Source organism: Natator depressus, chromosome 22, assembly GCF_965152275.1.
Source record: "Natator depressus isolate rNatDep1 chromosome 22, rNatDep2.hap1, whole genome shotgun sequence".
Taxonomy (NCBI): Eukaryota; Metazoa; Chordata; order Testudines; family Cheloniidae; genus Natator; species Natator depressus.
This window is the reverse complement of record NC_134255.1, coordinates 1,184,974-1,212,680: the sequence shown is the minus strand read 5'-3', so window position 1 is coordinate 1,212,680 and position 27,707 is coordinate 1,184,974. Positions and strand designations below refer to the sequence as shown.

The following is a 27,707-nucleotide window of genomic DNA, read 5'->3' as shown; positions in this document are numbered from 1 at the left end:
TTCCAACAGCAGCCAGGGACAGGTGCTTCAGAGGGAAGGAGCAGAACAAGCAATCACTGAGTGATCCATCCTCTGTCATCCATTCCCAGTTTCTGGCAAACAGAGGCTAGGGACGCTCAGAGCATGGCATTGCATCCCTGGCTAAGAGCCATTGATGGACCTATCCTCCATGAACTTGCTGGAGGATTCTCTGCACCTTGAAGTCTTTAAACCACGATTTGAGGACTTCAATAGCTCAGACATAGGTGAGAGGTTTATTGCAGGAGTGGGTGGGTGAGATTCGGTGGCCTGCGTTGTGCAGGAGGTCAGACTAGATGATCATAACGGTCCCTTCTGACCTTAATATCTATAAATTCTTTTTTGAACCCAGTTACAGCTTTGGCCTTCACAACATCCTCTAGAAATGAGTTCCAGAGGTTGACTAAGCACTGTATGAAGAAATACTTCCTTGTGTTTGTTTTAAACCTGCTGCCTATTCATTTCATTGGGTGACCCCCCAGTTCTTGTGTTATGTGAAGGAGTAAATAACACTTCTTTATTCACTTTCTCCACACCATTCATGATTTTATAGACCTCTGTCATATCCCCCCTTAGTCATCTCAGGAAAACCATACTTGTTTGATACCAGGTAAAATTCAGGGAAGTTTAAACTCAAACAAATTTAAACCATTAATTCTAATGGTGCAGCAGCATCACTTATGTTAATTCTGCCATTGCTACTACAGGAAGCAATTACACATCGGTTTCCTGACTTTGGGTGATGTGACTTTAATGGCCAAAATCCTGTTCTGCGACATATTCTTAGCAGTTTAGAGTTGTCATGAAATAACACATCATTTGGTAGACATGTTTAAAGTAAAGCTGGGATTTTCAGATCTCAGTATTTCACAGGTGAAAAACCAAAGCAATAGACTGAAAATTGGTAACTGAGCAATTAGATTTAATTATTTTATTGACAGTACAAAGCAGCACATTGTAGCAGCAGAAAGTAGGAGCACCGCCTGTGCTTGCAGAAAAATGTGGGTTTAGTTATAAGTATTTTCATCGTTCTTGCAACACCTTATTACAGTTGAAAGCTACATATATAATATTACTGATGGCACGTTTCTGATCCACTGCAGCTGTATTTCACTACAGCTCCTCACCAACATGGTACTGCAAACCAGGGCATATGATCATGCATTTTCACCATGCCCTCTTCTCTGCTCTGGCTTGTGAAATGCCTGTAATTTAAAGAACATTTATCCGCCTGTAATCCACACATATTCTGGACATTTTAACCAGCCTTGGACAGTAAATTGCAACAAAATGCAGCTTTCAACAGAGGGGCTTTTAGATAACACGTGTAGGAATGAAGGACAGATTTCCTTTCAGCGGTACAGCTCTGGCACTTACACAAAGATCTAATAAGCCTGGCGGCCATACCAAGAGCATCTCTTCTTTTAGTCACTGACATCCCAGTCAAAGAATACTTGTAGAAATTGTGCCAGAATCATAATCCAAGCACAAAGGGAAGAACATTGATACTGTTGTCGCAGAGCCAAATTCAGATCCGATGTAATTACATAGGTGAAATATCACTGGCTTTAGAGCTGCACTTATACAGAGTTTGGATTTGGTCCATCATCTCTAACGTACTTAACTAGAACCCTCTTTCAGAAGCGGAGGTGACACCAACGCAGATGCCCATAGTTATGTGAGGAGAGACACTCGGCATCAGACAACAGCAAAAATATATATATTTTTTAAAGTCACAACAGTTGCTTGGAGACTGCATGGGGTGGAGAGAGAGAGAATTTTGATGGTGACTCTTCCTGCATTTGCCAGAATTTCTGCCACCTGCAGACTTTCAAACTTTTGATTTGTGTGAAGCAGCAGCATGAATGATGGCCAGTCATCAGAGTGGGGTAAGAACAACACTGTCTAGACTACAGCACTGGGCAACAGGGTCCTCAGACTACAACGAACTAGAGTCACAGGAGTTTGAGGTGAAAGATACTTGTGCATCCATCCCATCCCACAGGGTCATGGACCTGTCTCTAATGCACCCTCCATTGTAGTTCTACAGATCCCAAGCAAGAAGACTTTTGCCATTTGCTCTAGGAGATGAAGCCACAGCCTGATCCACTTCACTGTCAGAAAGAGCTTCTTCACGTTCAGAGTGTTGCCAGCGCTCTTGGTGGTGTTTTTCTTGAAGCCCCAGATCCCAGAGCCAGGTGACTACATGAGAAGCTTGGCTTTAACTGAAGAAAAGATACGTTTCTTGCCCTTGTGAGTGTGCAGAAACAAAAGCTTGGAAATGTGGCCCCCAATGGCCCCAGCCATCAGAAAGTAAGCACAATAAAAAGCCAAAAGGTTTATTTTGTTTTTTAAATCTCCTGATTTTTAAGTCAATCTCACGATTCTGGGGGGCCTGACGCGTGATTTTTGAACACTTGGGGTTGACAATACTGTGTTCAGCCTGACTTTTCCCTTCTTAATTTCATCTCATTATTCCTAGTGTCGTTGAGAAAGGACCCCAGCCCATCACCATGAGTTCTGCACACCAACGATTCGACTCCCTCAAATCAGGTTCTTCGAATAGAGCTCAAGTGCCCTGTCAATCAGAAAGGGCCTTACGGAAGAGCAGCTCCGACCAAAAGGCAATGGTTGGCCACTATCACCCTGGCAAGCCTTTTTAAAAAAAATAATTGCACATCTCCATGCTTGCAAATATTTAACAGGTGCTAATTCAAACATTCACAAATCTTAGATCCTAACAAGCTAGCTGACAAATGTTTAATTTAATTCACCAACTTTACTCTGCACAGTGTTAGCTCTGTCTGGGGGACATGGGAGCATGAGGAGTTCCAAAGCGCAAACAGCGAGGGAGCCAAGACAATATTCTGATACCATTTACATGACTGTAAATCCAGAGTAACTTCATTGAAGTCAGTGGAGTTTCTCCAGATTTACAGTGCTGTAATGAGATCAGCATGTGCCATTTTCTACCAGGCCGTTGTGCTGCAGAAACGATGCGGCTCTGACAGGGCTGTTCGGAAGCAGACATGGGCATGCTGTGACCAAAGGCAGCTGTTTCCTACCGGTATTAGAAAGGCTGCTTTCTGCTGGGGATTGCCTTGAGAAACAGCTCAATAGAGACCTCATCAAACTACCTGCTTTTCTGGTGCTGCCCCATCGTGGAAAATCTGTCCGTTCCTTGCAATTACCACCAAGAAAAACCACAGTGCAGCCCTTAGTGATAAAAAGTGGCTTCAAACGTCATCTGACCCATTAACCCCTCCTCTGAACAGGGGAAAGGCTGTTTGCAGTGCTCTTGTAGCCATGCTGGTCCCAGAATATTAGTGAGAGGAGGTGGGTGAGGCCATAACTTTTATTGGACCAACTTCTGTTGGTGAAAGACAAGCTTTTGCTCTACACAGAGCTCTTCTTCGGGGGAAAAGCTGTCAGTTATTCTCAGGGACCACAGTTACTTCCTCTCCTTCTTACTGTTATTTTGAGTTGGAATCTTAACAGTCTGACTAATGATGCCATAAAAGAATTTTTTTCTAATTAGAGGGCATTTGTTCTTAACGGGATTCCAATTCCAATTCTCATTAGGGGGAAATCTACTCCCTGTGTACTAATCACATATTTAGTCTCTTCTACAGCTCCGTAAAAGCTCTCCAGGATCAGTCTAATGATCATTACGACCCTCAGTTTGGTGGAGGGTAGTGGCAAACTTACTTGAGAATTGAAGCTTGAAAAAGAAGCTTACAAGAAGTGGAAGGTTGGACATATGACCAGGGAAGAGTATAAAAATATTGCTCGGGCATGTAGGAAAGATATCAGGAGGGCCAAATCGCACCTGGAGCTGCAGCTAGCAAGAGATGTCAAGAGTAACAAGAAGGGTTTCTTCAGGTATGTTGGCAAAAAGAAGAAAGCCAAGGAAAGTGTGAGCCCCTTACTGAATGAGGGAGGCAACCTAGTGACAGAGGATGTGGAAAAAGCTAATGTACTCAATGCTTTTTTTGCCTCTGTTTTCACTAACAAGGTCAGCTCCCAGACTGCTGCGCTGGGCATCACAGAATGGGGAAGAGATGGCCAGCCCTCAGTGGAGAAAGAGGTGGTTAGGGACTATTTAGAAAAGCTGGACGTGCACAAGTCCATGGGGCCGGACGAGTTGCATCCGAGAGTGCTGAAGGAATTGGCGGCTGTGATTGCAGAGCCCTTGGCCATTATCTTTGAAAACTCGTGGCGAACGGGGGAAGTCCCGGATGACTGGAAAAAGGCTAATGTAGTGCCCATCTTTAAAAAAGGGAAGAAGGAGGATCCTGGGAACTACAGGCCAGTCAGCCTCACCTCAGTCCCTGGAAAAATCATGGAGCAGGTCCTCAAAAAAATCAATCCTGAAGCACTTACACGAGAGGAAAGTGATCAGGAACAGTCAGCATGGATTCACCAAGGAAAGGTCATGCCTGACTAATCTAATCGCCTTTTATGATGAGATTACTGGTTCTGTGGATGAAGGGAAAGCAGTGGATGTATTGTTTCTTGACTTTAGCAAAGCTTTTGACACGGTCTCCCACAGTATTCTTGTCAGCAAGTTAAGGAAGTATGGGCTGGATGAATGCACTATAAGGTGGGTAGAAAGCTGGCTAGATTGTCGGGCTCAACGGGTAGTGATCAATGGCTCCATGTCTAGTTGGCAGCCGGTGTCAAGTGGAGTGCCCCAAGGGTCGGTCCTGGGGCCGGTTTTGTTCAATATCTTCATAAATGATCTGGAGGATGGTGTGGATTGCACTCTCAGCAAATTTGCGGATGATACTAAACTGGGAGGAGTGGTAGATACGCTGGAGGGGAGGGATAGGATACAGAAGGACCTAGACAAATTGGAGGATTGGGCCAAAAGAAATCTGATGAGGTTCAATAAGGATAAGTGCAGGGTCCTGCACTTAGGATGGAAGAATCCAATGCACCGCTACAGACTAGGGACCGAATGGCTAGGCAGCAGTTCTGCGGAAAAGGACCTAGGGGTGACAGTGGACGAGAAGCTGGATATGAGTCAGCAGTGTGCCCTTGTTGCCAAGAAGGCCAATGGCATTTTGGGATGTATAAGTAGGGGCATAGCGAGCAGATCGAGGGACGTGATCGTTCCCCTCTATTCGACACTGGTGAGGCCTCATCTGGAGTACTGTGTCCAGTTTTGGGCCCCACACTACAAGAAGGATGTGGATAAATTGGAGAGAGTCCAGCGAAGGGCAACAAAAATGATTAGGGGTCTAGAGCACATGACTTATGAGGAGAGGCTGAGGGAGCTGGGATTGTTTAGTCTGCAGAAGAGAAGAATGAGGGGGGATTTGATAGCTGCTTTCAACTACCTGAAAGGGGGTTCCAAAGAGGATGGCTCTAGACTGTTCTCAATGGTAGCAGATGACAGAACGAGGAGTAATGGTCTCAAGTTGCAATGGGGGAAGTTTAGATTGGATATTAGGAAAAACTTTTTCACTAAGAGGGTGGTGAAACACTGGAATGCGTTACCTAGGGAGGTGGTAGAATCTCCTTCCTTAGAGGTTTTTAAGGTCAGGCTTGACAAAGCCCTGGCTGGGATGATTTAACTGGGAATTGGTCCTGCTTCGAGCAGGGGGTTGGACTAGATGACCTTCTGGGGTCCCTTCCAACCCTGATATTCTATGATTCTATGAATTATTCAATCACACATGTGAAATTAGCTTGAACCTAGAGAGCCTAGCTCCAAACAATTAAAGATGCTCCTGACTTATGCTCACATAACCCTACTGGGGGGTTGTATGAAGGCCAGAAATGTCTCTGTGCTGGTTGCTTAGAAAGGAGTCCCTTCCAGCTCAGATCCCAAACCCATACAAGATGTTTTCAGATAATGGGCCAGATCACCCCGACTTCGCCCTCTGACAGATGAGAGAAGTAGAAAACCCGTTACAGTAGCTCAAAAACTGTCCGATGGAGAGGAGGCAAGCCTAATTAGTAGCCTCTTCACCCCCCTCCTGCTCCACTGTCCCTTGCCCAGTCCTGCAGATGCACTTTTGCTAATGTAAATCCTTCTGCAATCCATATGGGACCACCCAGGTTTGGGCGGGGAAGCCACTGGCAGCAGGATGCCAATGGCAGGGGGTTCAAGAAACAGTGCAGAGGAGCCAGCCCCATGCGATACTCCAGGCCTCTGCAGATCTCCAAGGTCTGTTCAATCTCTGTTGATCTTGAGACATCAGCCAAGGAAGATCATGGTACCTCAGTCACCCCCAAAGGAACTCTGCAAGCATGTCCAGAGGGCCTTCCGAGTGCTTTTAGACTTTGTGGGAGTTCTGCAGATGGACATGATCTGGCCCAATCAGTTATTTTGTCCCACTCGGCCTATGGCTCCAGCAGAAGTCATTCCTCTCTTCTATTTTCAAGCATTCACAAGTGTAGCATGTGCTTTGACACTCCTGCTCCTGCCCTGCTAGTGTCACCAGTGGGCCATAAAGCATAAGCCACCAGCAGGGCAGAGAGCCAAGGGCCAGCATACTCTGGAACATCTTCAGAGGCCATTTAGGAATATGATTTATCGCAGATCTAATAAGCTTTGGTCTCCAGAACCTCAACACAAAGACTCCGCCGTGGGGATTAATCTGGAGAATGCTGATCAGTTTCACTATTTAGAAAGCTCGCATGAGGGCCATTGTTACCTCAATTTACAAGCAATTCTTGCTGGTTTCATTTTGGCTGAAAAATAAATGGTGGCAAACCTGCAGCATCACTGTTAACTTCCTAGGGGTGTCCATCCAAAGCAGAGAGCCACAAATTAAACAGACCCTGCTGCTCTATGATAGCAGGCTGTGGCTGTCAAAAGTGTCAGCCGGGATCATCTCTTTAGTCACTACACAAATAGAAAGAACGAGGATCAGCGAGAAGCCCGAATCCCACACTGTGCACGATCCGCACGCAGTTGCAATCACAGCCTTTCATATCCTGAAGCAAAATGAGCAGACAGTATAGTTCAGTCTGAACAGTCGTCCTGCGACCAGATGCTACGAGAGCCCCTTTCCTTGTAGTTTGTCAGGATCCCAGTCCCAAAGCCCTATTAGGACTGGACCATCCTCGAAGCCCAATTTCAGATGCAGTTGGGTGAACCAGACCATTTGCCAAGTTCTAGTTACTGGCAACATCAGAACACCGCAGAGGATGGTCTCAGACCATTTATCACCATCCCTGTGCTCATGATAAACAATTATGTTCTCTTGCGTTTTACCTGTGAGATGAACTTTAATCTCCCTTGGATTTGGGCAGACGAGTTAGGGCTTCAGGGGCAGCTGAAATATGGTTGCTCCGTTGAAGGAGCGGAGCCATTTTCTGCCCCTGGTCTATTACTCACTGTGAGGCTCTCAGGCCAGCTGCCAGCTTATGCCGAGGCCACTAGGCATCACTGAACACTGAAGAATGCATAGCTGAAACCCAGTCTGACTCACCCATCTGTTAGTATTGATAAAATAGAAATTAGAGTTAAGTGAAGGTGCTCCTAAGGCGACGGGAAAGATTCTCCTGTTGGCATAGTTAATCCACCTCCATGAGAGGCAGTAGCTATGTTGACAGGAAAAGCTCTCCAACTGACATAGCGCTGTCTACACTGGGGGTTAGGTGGGTATAATTACGTCACTCATGGGGTGTGAATTTTTCACACCCCTGAGTGACATAGTTATCCCAATATAAGTCTGTAGTGTAGACCTGGCTTCAGGCAATAAATCTTTAGCTAGTATTATAGGATTGGCTACAAGAGTTGTCTTGGGTTTGAGATCTGACCTGGGGTAAGTGACTGATCCTTTGAGACTGGGAATAACTTGGATATTGTTGTGATTTTTGGTGTAAGGGATCATCTATCACGAAAGCAGGCTTGCTCAGGTGGCAAAATAGACCGAAGTGCCTTAGTGACTCCAGGCTAAGGCTGTATCATGCTTTGGAAGTTCACACTTGTCACTTGGTTGCTGAAGTCTAATTACAGAGCATACAACCTTTTGGGATTTGTGCCCTACTTTGTGCCAGTCTGCCCTGAGGTTGGCACCCATGTTCATGAGCCTCTCCACACAGTGTGACACCCATATCTCACTCAAATGCACAAGGAAATGGGTTTGCTGATTTTCACTTTACCCTTGTGCATATGAAAAAAGAAAAAAAATTCGTCTCTTTCAAGGAAGTGACTGGGGGGGGCAGGAAAAATGGGGAAGGCAACTCAGCAGAAAGAAAAACATGGGTTTTATTTATATTTCAATTTTTATTTTTCAATTAATCATTGAATTTTATTTATTTTAATTTCAGCAGAGTCTTTGTGGGTAGATTTAGGATCCCAATACGCTAGGGATCCTAACTGGCTTATAGAACTTTTGTCGCCTCCCCATCAACTCTGACCACGAAGTGCTGTCCTCATGGTAACTATGCACTCATTTTATATTTTATTTATTTACTGTAAGTGGAAGGAGCTATTGGAGTTCTGACATTGTATAAAAGACAAGAAAAGACTCAGGAAAAAATCAGAGTCCCAGCTCATTTCTTTGTGCTCCAGGATGTTCTCACTCTCAAGAGCAACCTTTCACAGTATTTCTGTTCACCTAAACTTTTGCTCCTTCTATGAAAAAAGAAAGCAACTCCAAAGTTGTTAAATAAATCATAGACTTTAAGGTCAGAAGGGCCCATTATGATCATCTAGTCTGACCTCCTGCACAATGCAGAATTGGTTTAGCAGCCTCAGCCATGAAGGCTCAGGACAGCGTTTGGAGTCAAAAGGTGGTGAAATTACATACAAAATTATGGATTTATCTAACCTGTGCATTTCCCATCCTCTTACGAATCTGAAACATGGAAGCTGTTTAAACAAGACATCAGGAGGACGTCTGGAGACATTTCATGTGCATTGCCAGAGGCGATCGTTGGGCATAAGATCATTTGATTTTTATCAGTCATAGGGATGGATTATTGAGAATTGGCCTCGAGAGGAGTGACATCATCATTGGTCACTGCCAGCTAGCACTGTTGGTCAGATAGCCCACTTCAGCAACATAGCCCTGCACTCTGAGCCCTGAAGATCACATTTTCTGCCCATGGACTGGCAGCAGCCACGTGGCCGTCTACAATTAACCTCACTGCACCAAAACAGTAATAACGGTGCTTTTAGATGCCTGGAATAAAGCCGTGCAATGTGGTCATGGACTTTCGGCGCTGCCGACCTTCCCTGTCTAAGCACATTGTTGTTGTTGTATATTTTTCTAGATATTGCAGCAGTGCAGGGGTAAGTGTCACACTCTGGTTTTATGACCAGCTGGGGCAATGTAGACTTAGACCATCATCAGTATTGCACATCAATGTAAAAATAAAACCCAAACTTTGTTCAGATGAGAAGCAGTCCCAATTGTAGAGGCACTAGTGCACACCGTTCTGAAACTTACCACGTACCCCCTGAACTCTGACGACATGACAACAATACATTAACTCTTAGGGGCAGCAAACGTCCAGAAGAGACCAACGGTAAGTGCGATCACGCAGGGAAAAAATCACCAGAGACTCGGTCTGTACGTTATGGGACTGCTCCTTCTCCCACAAGGGTCCATGGCAGTATTTCCACTGACTTCCCAGGTGCAGAGCCAGCCCTGAAGACAGTGCCCTCTGGATAGCTGTTAGTGCTCCACGACCCAAAGTTCAAATAAAAGGCCGCTAGGCCCCTGCCCTCTAAAATGCTGCTGCTATCTTTTTAGGACAAAAATCACCACATGTAACAAGTCTTTAGAGTCCATTCCTGCCATCCTTACTCACACGGAGCAGCACTGTACCTTCAGCCCCAAGCACTCCGCTCGATTAAAATGGACCCATAACAGAGGAAGGGTGAGGAAGGGTGGCAGAATCAGGTCCTTCAAAATTGTATCCAGCCTACTCTATTGTTCAGTAAAACTGTAACGACATGAGAAATTGGTGAGAGAGCACGTGGAACACTGGGAACAGGAGAACCAGATGCCTCCAAGTTGGAATAGAGGTTTAGCACCTGACAACTTATATTGCAGTGCACATTTGCCACCAAGGGTTTAGGTCAGAAATAAGAACAAAGCTAACAACTAACTCAATCAAATTGCCCTGTTTTCCTGCAGGTGCCTTCAGCTTGAGTTTTGCCATGGAGCAGAGTGCATTGAAATAAAGGAATCAAGTTGTAATCCCCAATTATCAGCCATGGGTAAAATCAAGGCCTGGTCTACACTGCGGGGGATCTTACGCAACTTCAGCTATGGGAATCATGTAGCTGAAGTCGACGTATTTAGATCTACTTACTATGGTGTCTTCACTGGGGTAAGTCGACGGCTGATGCTCTCCCATCAACTCTGCCTGCGCCTCTTGCCCTGCTGGAGTACCGGAGTTGATGGGAGAGCGCTTGGCAGTCAATACCCCCGCTGGATCGATCGCTGCCCATCAATCCAGCGGGTACTGTAGACAAGCCCTAAGAGTCACACACAACAGCTTGTATTTCCCAGGGAATGGTAGCGAGGGAGACATCACCACTAGTTCACTTCATGTTTCTTGACTTTCCAAGAGAAAAAGAGAACTCCTCTGCTCCATCACACAAAAAGAAATGGCTCCATTTCAGAGACTTCTGAACTCCTATTTCAAGATATAGCTCTCCTGCTGCCAGTCACCCCACCACTGCACCTAGAAACCACTGAGCAATCACAAAGTTCACTGGCAAGGCAAGGAGAGCGCAGGAATGGGGAGGTGCCAATACACTTGGGTGTTTTTGGCTTGTAACTCGCTCAGAGCCATTAACAGTGAGTGAACTTCTCCTAACACAAACTGAACCAAACAGAGCCATTAGATGTGAGCACATGAGGCCAATCAGCATCTTCTAGGAAGAGTTTAGGGATTGAGCAAGATTTGTCTTTGAAGCCAAAAGATAACTGTATAGTGTCCCAGGAAGAGAAGCACTCACAGTCTGATGATACAGTTCAAAGGAGTCACTACAGAGTTTGCCAGAAAAAACAGAAACCTCAAGCCAGGTTGTGTTTCAAAACCAAACAAAATCTAAAGCACTCAGGGTTATGCACAAAGTTACCCAATTTATTGGCAAAAAGTCTCTAAAAAGAAAACTGCCATTTTGCTCAGTGCAACCTGCTCTGAAAGGTCAGGTGGTAAAACATTCATCTAACAATGACCAGAATGTCTTTACCTGTATACAGCACCCTTCATCCTAGGAAATCCCAAGCTACATGACAGACCATGGCCAACTTCTGCCTTCCGTTACCCATGTCATTTGGTGCCGCTGTCGTGCTAGACAAGATTCAAACTCAAGGCCCTGACCCCTTGTGGCCATTAAGTCTCTCATGGCACATCCCACAAAAACAGGAGTCTGAACTCCATATTCTGGCTCCATTCCACCATCACCTTCTGCCTTCCTACTTCCCTCAGCAGCTGGAATGGAAGAAGTTATTCTTCACTTCCCCTCCTGAAAAATGGTTACAGTGCTGCTGGCATAGGGTGCTGCCTTCCTCTCCAGAAGTGACAAGTGAGCAATACCTACATAAACACACCCCAGGCCAAACTCTGCTCTCAGCTGGAGATAGGAAAACTCACCCACCCCTGGAATGCAGCCATGTCTAAGGTGGAAGGGGGCAGCAAGCCTAGGTCAGGACTATACCCACTCTTTTAGCGGGGGAGGTGGAGAGTCCCTTGAAACTGCAGAGGGAATGTAGTTGATTAACTCCAGCTGGAATGTGGAGTTAATATCCCTACCAGTGTGAAAAGCACCAGAAGGGCATCAATGGTCACAGCGGCCAGGGCCTTGGTTTTAAGTCCCTTTGGGAAGATGGCACTCACACCGGGCCCAACACTGTGCAGGGGAGTGACTCATTATGGACTCAGACAGAAGACTGACACAAGATGAAATTCAATGTTAATAAATGCAAAGTAATGCACATTGGAAAACATAATCCCAACTATATATAAAATGATGGGGTCTAAATTAGCTGTTACCACTTAAGAAAGAGATCTTGGAGTCATTGTGGTCAGTTCTCCGAAAACATCCACTCAATGTGCAGAGGAAGTCAAAAAAGCAAACAATGTAGGCAATCATTAAGAAAGGGATAGATAATAAGACAGAAAATATCATATTGCCTCTATATAAATCCATGGCATGCCCACATCTTGAATACTGCATGCAGATGTGGTCGCCCCATCTCAAAAAAGATATATTGAAATTGGAAAAGGTTCAGAAAAGGGCAACAAAAATTATTAGGGTATGGAATGGCTTCTGTATGAGGAGCGATTCATAAGATTGGGACTTTTCAGCTTGGAAAAGAGATGACTAAGGGGATATGATAGAAGTCTATAAAATCATGACTGGTGTGGAGAAAGTAAATAAGGAAGCGTTATTTACTCATTCTAATACTCACAAGAACTAGCGGTCACCAAATGAAATTAATAGGTAGCAGATTTAAAACAAACAAAAGGAAGGTTTTTTTTCCACACAATGCACAGTCAACCTGTGGAACTCCTTGCCAAAGGATGTTGTGAAGGTCAAGACTATAACAGGGTTCAAAATAGAACTAGATAAGTTCGGAGGATAGGTCCATCAATGGCTATTAGCCAGGCTGGGCAGGGATGGTGTCCCTAGCCTCTGTTTGACAGAAGCTGGGAATGGGTGACGGGATGGATCACTTGATGATTCCCTGTTCTGTTCATTCCCTCTGGGGCACCTGGTATTGGCCACTGTCGAGACAGTATACTGGGCTAGATAGACCTTTGGTCTGACCCAGTATGGCCGTTCTTATATACTGAATCACTAGCTGTCCCTCAGTTCCCTATCCAAGTACAAAGCAGACTCAACTCTGCTTAGCATTGCAGATCTGTGGAATGTGCTTGATAATAAAGGGCCATGTCATGCCTCTGCTTGCCCTAAGGGCTGCTAAACTCCTTCCAGATGATAGCCTTTCACAAAGGCCTATCTCACCCAGTAGAGCCGCACTCCAGGATTACACGGCCATTGTTCAGCCAAAAGCCAGCCCTACATTTGGGACTAAATTTAAGTGGCTTTTGTTAATTCAGGGTACTTTTCTCCGCTCTCAGAACACACACTGGGCTCCAAAAATGATTTTCTTATCTGTGAGATTTCCTTACAGTGATTGTTACTTAATAAGGAAATGCATTACCTGAAGCATATTTATGTTTGTGCCCAGAGATTGCTGTGTCTAGATAACCTTATAGACCATCCCATAATGAATTATCCCTCAAATTCTTTGCAAAAATGTCCACTATCACCACTATTGGCCAATACTGCGCACTGAGATGGTGGCCTATAGTGGTGTATGTAATAGGGTCAGCGGTGTTGTATACCTAGGGTTGGCAGATCTTGCAGAGAGACACTTAAGCAGTGTAGTGCCACATCAATATTTTTAAATTAAGTAATTAGCATTATTGCTTCCAAGCAATCAGGAATTTAATTGCTTCCAAATACGGAATTTTAGCGACTTCTGTATCGCACCATTATGCAGTAAGAGTGGTAGGGGTTGGTGGCACGTATCAGGGATGTCAGAGTGAGAAGCATCTCAAACTTACTTACTGACTATGTTCACTCACATAAGCGGTCATGCCATACACCATACATGCCATACATGACCCAAGGTAAGTGTCATAAGAATCCAAAACTAGGGGTCACCAAATGAAATTAATAGGCAGCAGGTTTAAAATAAACAAAAGGAAGGTTTTTTCCCCATACAACGCACAGTCAAACTGTGGAACTCCTCGCCTTCGTTGTGAAGGCCAAGACTATAATAGGGTTCAAAAAAGAACTAGATAAGTTCATGGAGGACAGCAGTGATGTGTTGGCTCCTAGCCACTCATTCTCTCCCTCTGGTGGAGTAAGCATCCCTGTGGGTCTTTCTCCCCAGAGCTTCCCCCATCCTCTGCTCTGATTTTCTAACTCCTCCCACAGGTCAGTTGTCTCAATATGTGACTGAATGAGGAGCATTGGTGAGATCAGCACTCTGCTTCCACTCCCAATGCCTTAGCTCGCTCTGACAGAGCTGGGGGGAGGGAAAATGGGTCCCGTGAGCTCAGGCAAAACACTGACCAACAAGCTTCCTATAATCTGCCCAGCAGAGAGAGGACATCACATTGCAGGGCAAGGAAAAACCTTTCTGTAGATCCCTATGCAGACTGGCTACAGGATCACAAGCAGCACTGAGCCCTGTTCATTGCTGTAGGGATGTGCAGCTGGAAAGAGTCACAAACCTGCAGGATGCTCTTGAGATCTACATGTTGTAGATGGACTTCTACATTAGCTGGTAAATGTGAAATGCATTTAGCAAGACTGCTTCCTCCTGCCTGCCCATGTGCAGATGCTGCTCCAGCCAACGTTAGCATTAATTTCTGCTCAGAGTTTTGGATTCTACTTTTCCTGATGGTATCATGCCTCAGAGTGTTAAATTTTATGGTCCTACCCACTTTTGATCAAGCCCCATCTCTGTTTTGTCACTCTCCCACCACAAACCTGGACACGCTGCACCAGCAGAGCTGAATGTGCTGTGGGAGTTGCTGCCAGGCCCTTAACCAGGTAAGTGACACTCAGGAATCTGTAATGTGGGGGTCAGTTAATGACGACTGTCTTTTCTCACGACTTTTGCTGGTGACCGCATTGCTAAGTGAGAGGCCAGTAGAGCAGCCCAACAAGGGACTAAAAAGGAAAACCTCTAACCTGGATCACCGTTAATAAAAGAGAACAACAGGGTCTAAAATTTGCCATTTAGAAAAGAGCATCTGACTTTAATCAGTATTATAGCAAGTTAGAAGCTTCTGCTTGGCTACCAGAGTGGAAAATGATGAGAGTTCTAACGAGCTCTCAGTCCCCACTTTTCAGCTCAGTGATGCCAATGGGAATTCTCTTGAGTGTTCAACACATTTCACCCACTGGGGCCAAACCTCACTTCAGGGCAATCTCTGCAGGCTGCTCATGTGCTCTATGGGGAGAGGGGCACCACACCCGGTGGTGCTGGAACCGGGGAGGCCAGGGGGGTGTGATAAATGAAGGAGGGGTAGCTCCCTTTTATGGACACCCAACCAGCCAGTTAGCTACAAAATCCCTCTTGGTAGCTGTTCTCTGCTTGCTTTACCTGTAAAGGGTTAAAAGTTCCCAAGGTAATGAAAAGGAAGTGGGCACCTGACCAAAAGAGCCAATGGGAAGGTAGAACTTTTTAAAATTGGGAAAGAAACTTTCCCTTTTTCTGTTATTCTCTCTGGGCTGCAGGGACAGGGAGCAGCAATGCTGTAAGCAGGAATGCTGTGTAAGGTTTGAACCAGGTATGAAAAATTATCTTCCATACCTAGAAGGAATCATTGGGACAGGGAATGTTTAGATAGAATCAGGTTTATTTCTTTATTTTGGCTTGTGGAGCTCCTCTGTGCTAACCCCAGATACTTTTGTTTGTTTGTAACCTTTAAACTGAACCCCCAAGAAAGCTATTTTGGGTGCTTGATTTTGGAATTGCTCTTTTAACATATAACAAAAGCCTAAGTTCCAGATGTAAATTTTTATTAAAAACAAAAAGGAAGAAAATACCTTTTTTTAAGAACAGGATTGGATTTTTGGTGTCCTAAGAGGTTTGTGCACATATTGTTTAATTAACTGGTGGCAACAGCTAATTTCCTTTGTTTTCTTTCTCAGCTCTTCCCCGGAAGGGGGTGAAAGGGCTTGAGGGTACCCCACAGGGAGGAATTCCCAAGTGCTCCTTCCTGAGTTCAAGGGGTTTTTTTTGCATTTGGGTGGTGGCAGCATTTACCAAGCCAAGGTCAGAGAAAAGCTGTAACCTTGGGAGTTTAATACCAGCCTGGAGTGGCCAGTATTAATTTTTAAAATCCTTGCGGGCCCCCACCTTCTGCACTCGAAGTGCCAGAGTGGGGATTCAGCCTTGACAGGGGGCCACAGCCCTCCCACTTTTCACTGGGGCGGACCCCACCCCCTTCCCATCCTCTTCGCCCTGAGGCCCCACCCCCAAGCCAGGCCAGCATGGAGCCCAGCCGGGGAGCCCAAGCAGTTTTGGGAGTCATGCGGACCCTCCACCGGCCTGCAGTGGGGGGAGGGCTGAGAGCAGCCCCCGCCCATGCCCTGCCCCCCAGGCTCCCGGCCCCGCCCAGGGCAGGTGGAGGGTCCAAACCAGCTCCCGCACCTGCCTGCGCAGCTCTCCTCGACCCGGCCCAGCTGGGGAGGGCTCAGGGGCTCGGCGCCACGGCCCAGCCATGGTAAACGCTGCGCAGACAGCTGTGGGAAGCTGTGACATGGACCCTCCACCTGCCCTGGCCGGGGCCCAGGGGGTGGGGACATGGGTAGGAGGCTGCTTTTGGCCCCACCCTCACCCCGGGCGAGGAGGAAGCGGGCTCCCCGGCCCCACTCTGGCTTGGCCGGGGATGGGGCCTTGGGGGGGGGGGCACTTTTGGGAAGGCTCTGATACCCTTGGCCACACTCTGGGCAGAGGAAGCCGCGCCCCCTCACGCCTGCCGGGCATGCTCCAACTGGAGCAGCCGTAAAAGGGAGTAGCCCAGCTCAGTCTGGACTGACCACTGAGGTGGGAGGATGCATGTTGCCGTTGCCTATCTGAGATCATGGAGGCCAAACCCTCCAAGGTCCGGACAGACACGCGGCTACTGCTGAACACACAGGGAACACTGGAACCGGTGGGAGCTTCACAGGCCGGAGACCCAGAGACCACGCCACTAGAAGACACAGTAGGAAGTAGCCTGGCGGACTAGACATGGATCCAGCTGGAAGACTGGGAACTAAATCAGTGTGTTTTGGTCGGATCTCTGCTGACCCAGAAGTGAGTACACTCACTGCTGACAGGGCCCTGGGCTGGGACCTGGTGGAGTAGCGAGGGCCTGTGTCCCCCTACCCTGGCCACTCTCCCCCGCACCGGGTGGTGGCCTATCCCCTCACTGACCATCAGGCTGCATCACCCTATGAGAGAGTTGAGCCACACAGCCCTGTAAGGGAGGGCAACTGTATTGATTCTGGCCACTAGGCCACACAGCCCTGAGGCTAAGGGTGGTCAGGCGGACTCGGCCACACCCTTTTCACCACCCCAAAGGGGGATGGGGTATACTTGCCCCATGACACCCTCCTGCTGCCAAAAACTCACAAGGAGAGGATTCCAGCTCAGGGACGCCAGACAGCCAAGACTCCTATCCCTTCTGCTTTAAAGAGCTCAATTTTCAGATTCGGGTAATTCAGCCCTTTCTGAAAATCCAGCACCTTTAAGGCAACCCAAGTCAGGGGCCCAGAATTGCTGATCACTGGAATATCTTGGCCTGGGGCTCCTGGAGCTCTTTGATACCATGTGCTAAAGCTGCCAATGCTGATGCTACCAGTTCCACAATTAATATCTTTTAAAATGAGACTTTAAACAACTAAATTTTCACCCTGAGTGCTGGATCTCAGCCAGGGGACTTCAGTGAAATGGGTCATTTCCTGCTCCTTCTTCCTGATTTTCTGCTATGAAGAGGAAAAGTCACCATAAGACTTTTCAAAGCCAGGTGACTCTCTCTTTAGCATGTCATTATCCAGAAACCCTTTGTCCAATTCACCTCAACGTGTGCAACTGTTTTGTGTGTCAGCCTACGAATTCTGAGGCCAATTTGACATTGTGATTTTTAAGAGAACGGGGGGAAAAGAGTCAGACTCTGGCTCATAATGGAAATTCAACTGCAACCTTAACTGTGCAGTGCCTGCTGTCACCCCACAATGAGTCCCACACACTCATTAGTGTTATTTAATGCAGGGAATCCCCGTTTAAAGTCAACTGTAAAAATAGTAAAAAGTAAAACCTACAGGTCAGATAAATGTAAGGAGGCAGTTCAAACTAATGGCTAGAGAATAAAGCATGTTCAATAAAGTCAGAAAGTGAAACTGAATGTGTGAATATATGCAGACAGATAAACAAATTAAAGGTCTTTGTGATTCATATGTAAAAGCCAGTTCTTAGGTCACAACCCCCTCTAGTAAAAACAATCACAAAAAGTCCAACTGAAATGTGCTTTATAGCAGCACCAACCATTTCAGAACTTGCTATTGTAGTGCTTTCAAAGTCAATTTTATTATTTACAACAGCAAAGCTTTTCCACCCCACATTTAAAATCTATTCTGACTCTCACAAGGCTTGTCAGAGACAGCTGCCTTCCCCCACATTCCAGCCAAAAATAATAACAGAACAGAGCTGTTTGGAGGAGACTTAATCTAATCTTCATTGCTTCAGTTTTAAAATATCCTGCTTGGTTTAGGGTTTCTTGTTACATGGAGGGATGTGTTTTTAGTGAGATAGATCTTAGCTGAAAGGCCCTTCATAGAAGCTTCATGTAACTAGAAACCATGGAAGGCCAACTCTGCTGCAACCTAAACAAAAGCCTCCGGGAGACATAGCTTTAAGCAAACTGCACTGAAGTTGAACTTTTACAACGGTTGGTGTTACTGCCACTGTGGTTTTGTTTAATTTAAACTCTGCACCAAACCTGGATCTCAGCTACTCTAGATTGTCTCTGGTATAATATAAAATATTTTTAAAAAACTCTAGTTATTCTGGATTTGCCCTGATGGAAGGGGGACCAGACTCTGGCTGGTGTGCTAATACATGATGCATCTGATGAAGTGAGCTGTAGCTCACGAAAGCTTATGCTCAAATAAATTGGTTAGTCTCTAAGGTACCACAAGTCCTCCTTTTCTTTTTACATGAAGCCAGCATTTTCTGTGTCTTCAGCGAGATAACCTAATGCAATGACACACTCAGTAAGAAGGGACTCTCAGTCTTCCGCAGGAAACAGAATGCAAGGGGGTAAAGAAAGCAAAATGCAGGGGGCTCCTCTGCACTACTTGTGAAAACTCAAGATTGAGTAAGGTCTGAAGTGAGACTTCAGAGACAGCACCAGAGCAGTAAATCCAGGTCTTCCAGAGATTTCCACAAATGCCTCCCATTTACACTTGCTAACACAGGCTTGCAGGCGAAAGGGCATGATTTTGAATATTGCTTCATTACAATATTCTAGGTCAATTCAGCTGGTATGTAACACACCAAGTAAGCCCCATGATCAACACAGTTGTGAATCCTGGACTAGCACCTAAACCAGCCATCATTCCTAATTACCTGGCAAGGGCCCTGTGCGCACAGAATTGTCAAATCGATTTGAAAAGGTCCATTTCAAATCTCAGAATCCAGAGAGTCTGGAGCTGAGGTCCTTAGCCCCAGCCCCCCCACCCCGGAACAATGGGAACAGTCCGGGCACCAGCACTCAAACAAAGAGGTGTCCTGTAGTCCCTCCCCCCACCAGTCTCACTCCCACTTTCTCCTACACCAGGTGACATGTTTTGACAACTTTGCTGTCAGCAAAGCACTGCAGCCCCTCCCACGGTTCAATCTGCAGGCCGACAGCGGAAAGCGCTTGGGCAAGCCAGGCAAAGGGCAAGTCTGTGCGTGGGTTTGATTTTGCGGACTTTCCATACGCCTTTCCCTGTCTTCCTCCAGTCCCTCTTTCTGGAACCTGCTCTGCATTACACTTAATCCACACACTTTCCTTCCTGTCCTTGGCACGTCCCTTCGGGCTCTGAACCTCCAGCAACTGCATCGCTCACACACGTCTCAGCAGCCCCGTGCATCCCGGCGTGGAAAAGAAACCGCTACTGCTCGGCCTCTTTCACTTGGGAGACAGCCAGAGCCACCCAAAACCCAGGGCAGGCGGAAAAGCGGGGGAGACAAAGGAGCAGAAGGCGGTCTTGGAAAGGCAAAGGTGTGCTTAGGAGAAGGACCCTTGGCCCCATCTATTCTCGCCGTAGCCCCGTTTGAAGATTCGTCTCGCGCGTCATTGACCACAGAGATGGGTAAAACCGAAGCCATGGTTTGGTTAAAGTTGAATTTGTCTCCCACCTTCCCCGTCGCTTGCCCCCTCTTGGCGCTCCCTAGCCGCGCACCCCCCGAACTGCCCTCTGTCCCCTTTGTTCCTAAGCACGGTCGAAGCGAACACGCAGGCTCCAGCGCGTTTGGGCCCGGACCGGGGCACAGCGCCAGGCGGGACCCTTTCAGAGCCAGAGCCGGCACCGTCCCGCCCACTCCCGACGGCCGCGGGAGTTGTCTCGGCAGAACTTCAAGACTGTGGGATCTGCCACGCTCAGGGCAGGGGTTCCCCCGATCCCATCACTGGCGTACGCCTGATGGGCTCGGACAGTCCTGCCGCTGAACTTCCCGGCAAGAGGGTCAGTCACAGCCAAACGCCGCGGCGTGGGCAGGCTTCGCGCTCGCCGAGTGAGCGCGGGTGGGCTGGGGGTGCAGGCACGCAGGGCAGCCGCCGCTCCGGTGTCAGGGGACGGTCAAATCCTTGCAGCCGAGCGCTCTGGTGCGAAGAGCAAGGCTACGAACAGCCCGCGGCCTGGCGCGCGTCGGGGGGAGCCGAGAGTGGGAGCGGACGCTCGGCCAAGCTTTGCCCTGGCTCACCCGGGAGAATGGGATCGGGCCCCTCGGACCCGCGCCCTTCCCGCACTAACGTGGCTGCTGCCGCCCCAGGAACAGCGATTTCACTCACCCTTCGGGTTTGCGGCGCGCACCCCGCGCCAAGCCAGACGCCGGCCGGGACAAAGCCACGGCGACGGGAGAGCTGCGAACAGCTCCGAGCCAAGGGCTCCGAGTCCCTCCCCGCCGAGCCGAGCGCGGCGGGCAGAGCAGGGTCCGGGGCGGGCACAGCGGGCAGCCACAGCCGCTCCCGCCGGTCGGCACCGCGTAGCGCCCAGCCTGGGCTCCGCTCAGCCCCGCTCCAGCCGAGAGCAGCGACCCGCAAGCGACACGGGCCTGACGGCGAGACGGCGCCTGGCGGAGCTTCCTCCTCTCGCCCACACGGAGACCACTGTGCCCGCCGGGCACGGCCCGGGCACCCAGCCCGGCAAGAGGCGCTGCTCCCCGCCTGCCCCGCTCCACGGAGCCCCAAGCACCGCCAGCCCCAAGCCCAGGGCTCCGCACAGCGCCCGCCGGCGGGATCGGGCCCGCGGTGCCCGGGGCAGCTCGCAGGAGGCTCGCCAAGGGAGACCATCGCAGTGGAGCGCCCCAGCTCCGCGGCCAGCCCCTACACGCGGCGTTGCGGCGCCCACCAGCCCGGCTCCCGCGGGCTTTGGCTTGCGGCGAGCCCGGAGCAGCCGCCGTGCGGGCGAGTCCGCGTCTCCCTGCCCGCCGCGCTGCCGAGCCCAGCCAGTCCCTGGGGGCGCCGAGCTTGGCGCTGCGCTCCGCCTGCCCGGGCTTCGGCCGCCGCGATTTCTCCTCGGCTCGCGGCCCAGCTCGGGCAGCCTCGCCGGCTGGAGCCAGGAGCCGGCCACGCCGCCGCTGGGGCTGGTCCGGCCAGCCCCCTGTGCCCTTCCCTCCGCTGGGTGAACGGAGCTCCCGGGGCAGCGGTGCCAGGCCCGGGTGGCGTGTGACTAGGGCGGGACAGCGGAGCCGCGGGCAACCAGCCGCCCGGGGAGAATAGCAGGCTCGGCCCAGTCCTGCCCGGTCCCCGGGCTCTCCCCTCCCGGACGGCACTGACCCTTGGGGGCCGCCGGCGCAGGAGCTCCGGGTCCGCAGCCCATCGCAGTGGGGTAGCACTGGGAGCGCAGCGCGGCGGGGCTGCCCCGAAACCCTCCCCTCAACCCGCTCCCGCAACCCCCGCCAGCAGCTCGGCTCCCGCAACCCGCACAAACTCCGCACCCCCGGGCCCAGAGCGGCGGGTCCGGGCAGCCCATCCGCCGCTGCCCGGGGGCCCAGGCCGCGGTTCGGAGCTGCGCCTCCCGCAGCTTGCTCTCCGCATGCCCAGCCGGCCCCCATCGCCGCCGCTCCGCCAGGCACTGTCCCGCCGCTACTCCCCAGCCTGGCCCGCGGAGGGAGCCGGGCCCCACGGCGCAGCCCGCCCAGCTACCGGCACCGAAACCCGGCCAGGGGGAGGGAGTCAAGCGCAGAAACAGCCGGTCCTGCCCTCTGCCCCTCAGCCAGCGACCGCTCCTGCCCCGCGCCTCACCCGCACCCCCTGCCCTCCACCGCTCACCGACCGCACACCCCATGCCCTTCCAGCCCCCACCGATCCCGCACCGGTCCCGCACCCCCTGCCCCTCCAGCCGCACCGGTCCCGCACCCCCTGCCCCTCCAGCCGGCATCCCCTGTGCCTCCAGCCCACACTAGCCTCGAATCCCCTGCCCCTCCAGCCCCCTTCTACCCGCACCCCCTGCCCCTCCAGCCCGCATCGACCCCGCACCCCCTGCCCCTCCAGCCCGCATCGACCCCGCACCCCCTGCCCCTCCAGCCCCTTTCTACACGCACCCCCTGCCCCTCCAGCCCGCATCGACCCCGCACCCCCTGCCCCTCCAGCCCCCTTCTACCCGCACCCCCTGCCCCTCCAGCCCGCATCGACCCCGCACCCCCTGCCCCTCCAGCCCGCATCGACCCCGCACCCCCTGCCCCTCCAGCCCCTTTCTACACGCACCCCCTGCCCCTCCAGCCCGCATCGACCCCGCACCCCCTGCCCCTTTCTACACGCACCCCCTGCCCCTCCAGCCCGCATCGACCCCGCACCCCCTGCCCCTCCAGCCCCCTTCTACCCGCACCCCCTGCCCCTCCAGCCCCCTTCTACCCGCACCCCCTGCCCGACCCCGCTCACCGACCCCGCCGCGCCCGCCTTCTGCCCCTGCACAGCACCCGCCAACCCCACTTGCGGGGTTACCCACCAGCGTCTGCCCGCGCCCCCCGCCCGTGCCTGCCCCGCAGCGCCTCTCCCAGCCTGGCGGCGCGGCCGGCTCCCTCGCCGGCATCCCCTGCCCGCAGCCGGGTCCCTGCCCGGCTCCGCCCGCCCCCGGGTGCGCGCTGCCCGCGCTGAATGACAGCTTACCTGCACGCCAATCTTCATCACACTGACACCGGCCGCGCCGCGCAGCCTATACTCACCGCCCGCCGCCGCGCGTCACGGCCCCGCCCGGCCCCGCCCCGCGCCGGCTCCCGCCTGGCTCCCTCTAGCGGGCCGGCCTGGCCGGCTCCGGGGCTGGCGGCCGCTTCTCGCGGCCCTCCGCCCACGCACTCCCCAGACCTGCGGCACAGCGGCCCGGCTGGGAGACCCGCGGGGCTGGGGCTTGAAAACACGTTAGCAGCGGGACAGGGCAGTGCCGGGGGCTCAAGCTCCACAAGGCCTTTTCTTTGGTTTCCTATTAACTCCTTTCAAAGGGAATTTTAAAGATCTCACCCCAACCCCTAGACGCGGGTTAGCTGGAACAATTGTACACTGGGGTAGGGAGAGCCATTGAACCAAACTGTAACCTCCGGGTATGAGGGAAACCCATAGATGCTGGGACTAGGGGTGCTGGTTTCCATCGTAGCCAGGGTTTACAGTTTGGTTCAATGGCTCTCAGCACCTCCACTATAAACATTGTTCCAGGGCCCCTGATGGAAACTACTTTAAGCAAGGCTGTGCAGCTGCACCCCTACTTCCAGCACCTATGCCTCGATGTTGTAAATGCTTGCCCTCCCCCACCCTCGATTTGAGGTTTGAAAACCCCCACCCCCCCCAGTCGCTTTACTGACGGGAAGTGCATTCTTTTACACTCCTGCTGCATGCAAAATAATATATTGGAATTATAAAAGAGAGATCAATCCATTAAAAACTACAGAAGGGAGATGCTAAATTCTCTCCTTGGCCCTTCCTTTAAACAAAATTATTCCAGGATTTGCTCCTGCAAGAAGCATCAAAAATAGATAAACTAGAGAGTTTTATTCACAGGTCAAAGGTGTTAATTTCAGAAGTGTTACTGATTGATTGTGAAGTCTATTAAGTAGAGAGAGTTCTCTCTGTGATAAAGTTCTTTTTAAAACAATAATAAAACTGACACAAATCCAGTATAAAGTGATGCAGAGGTTGCAATGGGCATGTTTTTTAATAAATACAAAACCCCCTCACCCCCCAGTAGCAGTGCTGACTGAATAATAATATCTACCACATTATTTATTTGAAGGATTTTGCAGTTTTAAAATTAAGTTATTTAACAAATATTTGTTTCCCACTATTTACCCAGGCCTGGTAAATATAGGGTGACCAGATGTCCTAATTTTATAGGGACAGTCCCGATTTTTGGGACTTTTTCCTATATAGGCTTCTATTACCCACCACCCCTTGTCCCGATTTTTCACACTTGCTGTCTGGTCACCCTAGGTAAATATCAAAGAAGAAATGCTCCTCTTGGTTACACATGCATGAACTTCTTAGACTTCAGTGTGGATTGCATGTACGTGGAATTTGACCTCTGTATCTACAGAGGGCATGAGTGCCTTACACTTGGGGTAGTCATTTACGCTTCTTCTGCAAAGTACATGTAAAACACTGCCACCAACAAGGGTCTGTGGAAGATTCTGATTTGGTTGGGTCTTTTGTACAGATGCAAGTGACTGCACAAGATTCCAGGCAAGAAGTGGGCTTAAGTAGCTTTTTCTATATTTTTATGTGGCATTGAAGGATTATTAGTATACCTTGAATTTGGACAGCCTGCAAAAGGTTATTCTGATTCCACCTCCCCCCAACTCTTCTTACAAGATGTAAATGGTTCTTTCAGGATTTTCTATGATATGCCAATATATAACCAGAGATTTGAGATCCTATGAAAAGTAAAGCATTGGGTCCTCTTTCCATTATTGTAAAACTGAACTACTTTGCCTACTTGAGGAATATAGTTCTAAATTAATTTTGGGTGCTATTTTTTCTAAACCACCAGTCAAAGAAGAAAATTATAAAAACAGCATCCAAAGAAAGGTACAGTATACACAGGGTATGTCTAAACTGCAGTTAAACACCCCTGGCTGGCCCATCAACTGACTCAGGCTTTGGCTGTGGGGTTATAAAATTGCAGTGTAGACAGCCTGAATGCAAGCTCTAGGCCTTTCCCCTCACAACCTCTTCTCCTCACACAAATCCACACTCTTGCATTTTTGTCTGGCTCCCCTGTACCCTACACAGCTATGCAAAGAGCTTTGTTCTGATGCTCAAGCTTTCAATGCACTTTTCTTCTACTCCAGCTTTAAACATTAGGAATATGATCCCGTTTTGTGATGGATCCAGCACTTTGTACATGAAAAACCCCCATTAAAATCAACGTGAGTTTTGGGTACAAGAAATGAAAGATCAAGCCACAATTAAGGTGAGTCATAGCTGACAGATGAATGAAGCATTTATTTATATGGGAAATTGTCAAAAAGCAGGTCTTGACCACTTGTGCTCACATAACTATTTTTTCCTCATTTGTTTTCAGTATATACCATATCAAACAACATGAAATGTGGTATGGCAAAAAAATGCAAGAATTATCTATTCTCCAATAGTTCAGAAGGATTGTAGGCAGAGCTAGAAGTTGCCTATAAATTAAGGTTGCCTAACACCTTCCATTGTAAGAACCTTTTTCAGTTGCTTTTAACTTTGCCAAATTTTAACCATTCAAGCTGCAATGTTCCTCAGGTAGAAAAAGGTTTTAGCTAAAATGGTTCCACCGTTTCCAAGACTGATGTGATGGAAGAATACAGTGTTTTGGCCATGTTATAAAGTCTTAAAGCCATTTAAATGCCACATGAGAGAATTCCCTTTAAAAAATAAACATAGGAAATTACATTAAAAGGACATTAAGGATGCAAAGTCAAACACTCAAAATTTAGGAAATGCAAAATTAAAGTTGCCTGGGCAACTTTAATTTCAGCTTCCTTGTGCACATGCATTATGATATGGTCTTTAATTACATGATCTCAGAGTATTTTTTCCAAAGGACCCCTACCTCAATCAATGTATAAGATGGGCAATGCTCTGGGAGCAAATCAGGGTTGGATAGTCAAGGAGGCTGTTGTTTATAGGACCTCTGTCCATAGGCGCCGACTTACCAAGTTGCAGGGGGGTGCTCAACCCCGCTCCGCCTCAAGCCCCGCCCCCACTCCACCCCTTCCTCCAAGCCGCTACCCCAGCTACAAGAGAAGTCAATGGGAGCTGGGCTTTGAACATATACAGTGCTAAAAACTCCGAAGAGTCCGTCCATAGGTGTCTCAAATTGGGCACCTAAAATTACTAGATATTTTTCACAATTTTGGTCTTAATCTCTCTGTGACTCAGTTACACATCTGTAAAATGGGGTACTACCACCTTTCTTCACAAGGCGGTTGAGAAGATAATTCATTAATGTTTGTGAAGCACTCATATCAGTGATAAACCTCATAAAAATCCCAGGAGGATATTAATTTTACAATCAGTGCAGGGTTGATTGGTGTGCAGTAAGTAAGGCCTGGGGCCACAGATTAAATGATGAGGATAAAAATTACTGAATAGCTACTCACTCAGTGAGCACTGTCCATCCTGTGCACTGAATGAGACAGGCGTCTTGTGGGAAAATTATTATGTGATTCTATAATTAAAGACTGTACCATAATGCGTATGCACAAGGGGACCAAATTAAGGTTGCACAGGCAAACTTAATTCTGGTATTCGCTAACTTTTGAGTGTTTGACTTTGGAAACTCAGCATTAACAGATTTTTGTGCATAATTATATATAAACTAGGGGCCCTCCCTTCCCCAGATCAAGTAACAATATTAATGATTTTGGCTCAATAAAACATTCCCTATGAGCTTGCAAACACCATATTATATCTCAGGGCTGTCAAATGGTTTTTCAAAAATCATTATTAATCACAAGATTTTTTAAATTGTTGCAATTAATTGCCATTTTAACCACACTGTTAAACAATAATACAATACCAATTGAAATTTATTATAAATATTTTTGGATGTTTTTCTACATTTTCAAATATATTGATTTTAATTACAAACAGAATGCACAGTGCACAGTGCTCACTTTATATTATTATTTTTATTACAAATATTTGCACTGTAAAAAAGCTAAAGAAAAGAAAAGTATTTTTCAATTCACCTGATACGAGTACTGTAGTGCAATCTATATTGTGAAAATGCAACTTACAAATATCGAATTTTTTTGGGGGGGGGGCTGTCAATTAATAGCAGTTAGTGCAAATGATTAACACAAAACAAATTAATGCATTATTTTTTAACAAGTGTTAATTGCACATTTCTGTTTTGAGCCTCTTAACTTACTGTACTTCATCGCTTGGCGGACATTGGCACAGTTCTACTGTGTTCTCATGATCTGAATGATTAAATATCAGAAAAAGTTAATGGAGCAAAGCAGCAAAAGTTCAGGTCTTTTGAATGGGAAGTCTGTTTTTAAAAAACTTACAGATGGTTCTCTGGATAAAAAGATGATTATCTGGTAGCTATTGCAACGCTCAGCTCCACATCGAAGTAGTTCAAGTCTGCAGTACCACCTATGCGCTAAACATGTTTTCACCTCCAGTTCTTGTGCGACAGGTAACGCACCAGCAGCAAATGAATCCCGCCAGCCACGACAGAGTACACTGACAGAGTTTCAGGATCGCTTCAAGCCAATGGATCAAACAAAGTACAACAGGTTAACCAATGCTATTGCAAAGTTGATAGCTATCACTGCAGACCACTCAACATTGTAAATGAGAGTGGGCTAAGAGATGTTATTCAAATTGCATCGTCCAATCAGTCATATACTTTGCTCTCTCGAGGAGCATTGCATCTGGAATACATGACCTATATCACAGTGAGATGACTAAAAAGTTGGAACTTCTGAAAAATGCACGAGCTG

At 48.6% G+C, this 27,707-nt stretch overlaps 1 protein-coding gene and 1 long non-coding RNA gene across 6 annotated transcripts in view; one reads left to right on the top strand and one right to left on the bottom strand.

The window, feature by feature from the left end:
- PKNOX2 (PBX/knotted 1 homeobox 2) overlaps positions 1-22,971 on the bottom strand; it is a 726,589-nt gene extending 703,618 nt beyond the window's left edge. For 3 of the 5 annotated variants that reach the window (XM_074936677.1, XM_074936676.1, XM_074936667.1), the window contains exon 1: positions 22,891-22,971. The gene's annotated coding sequence lies outside the window, so the exon portion shown is untranslated. Of the gene's footprint in view, positions 1-20,571; positions 20,591-22,890 lie in introns of those variants that run through there. The other 2 variants (XM_074936669.1, XM_074936674.1) reach the window with 2 other exon arrangements.
- On the top strand, positions 19,539-27,500 carry LOC141975960 (uncharacterized). The gene is made up of 3 exons (XR_012636033.1): positions 19,539-19,782; positions 25,059-25,180; positions 27,401-27,500. It is a non-coding gene; the product is annotated as an uncharacterized LOC141975960 (long non-coding RNA).
- Positions 27,501-27,707: the final 207 nt, after the last annotated feature.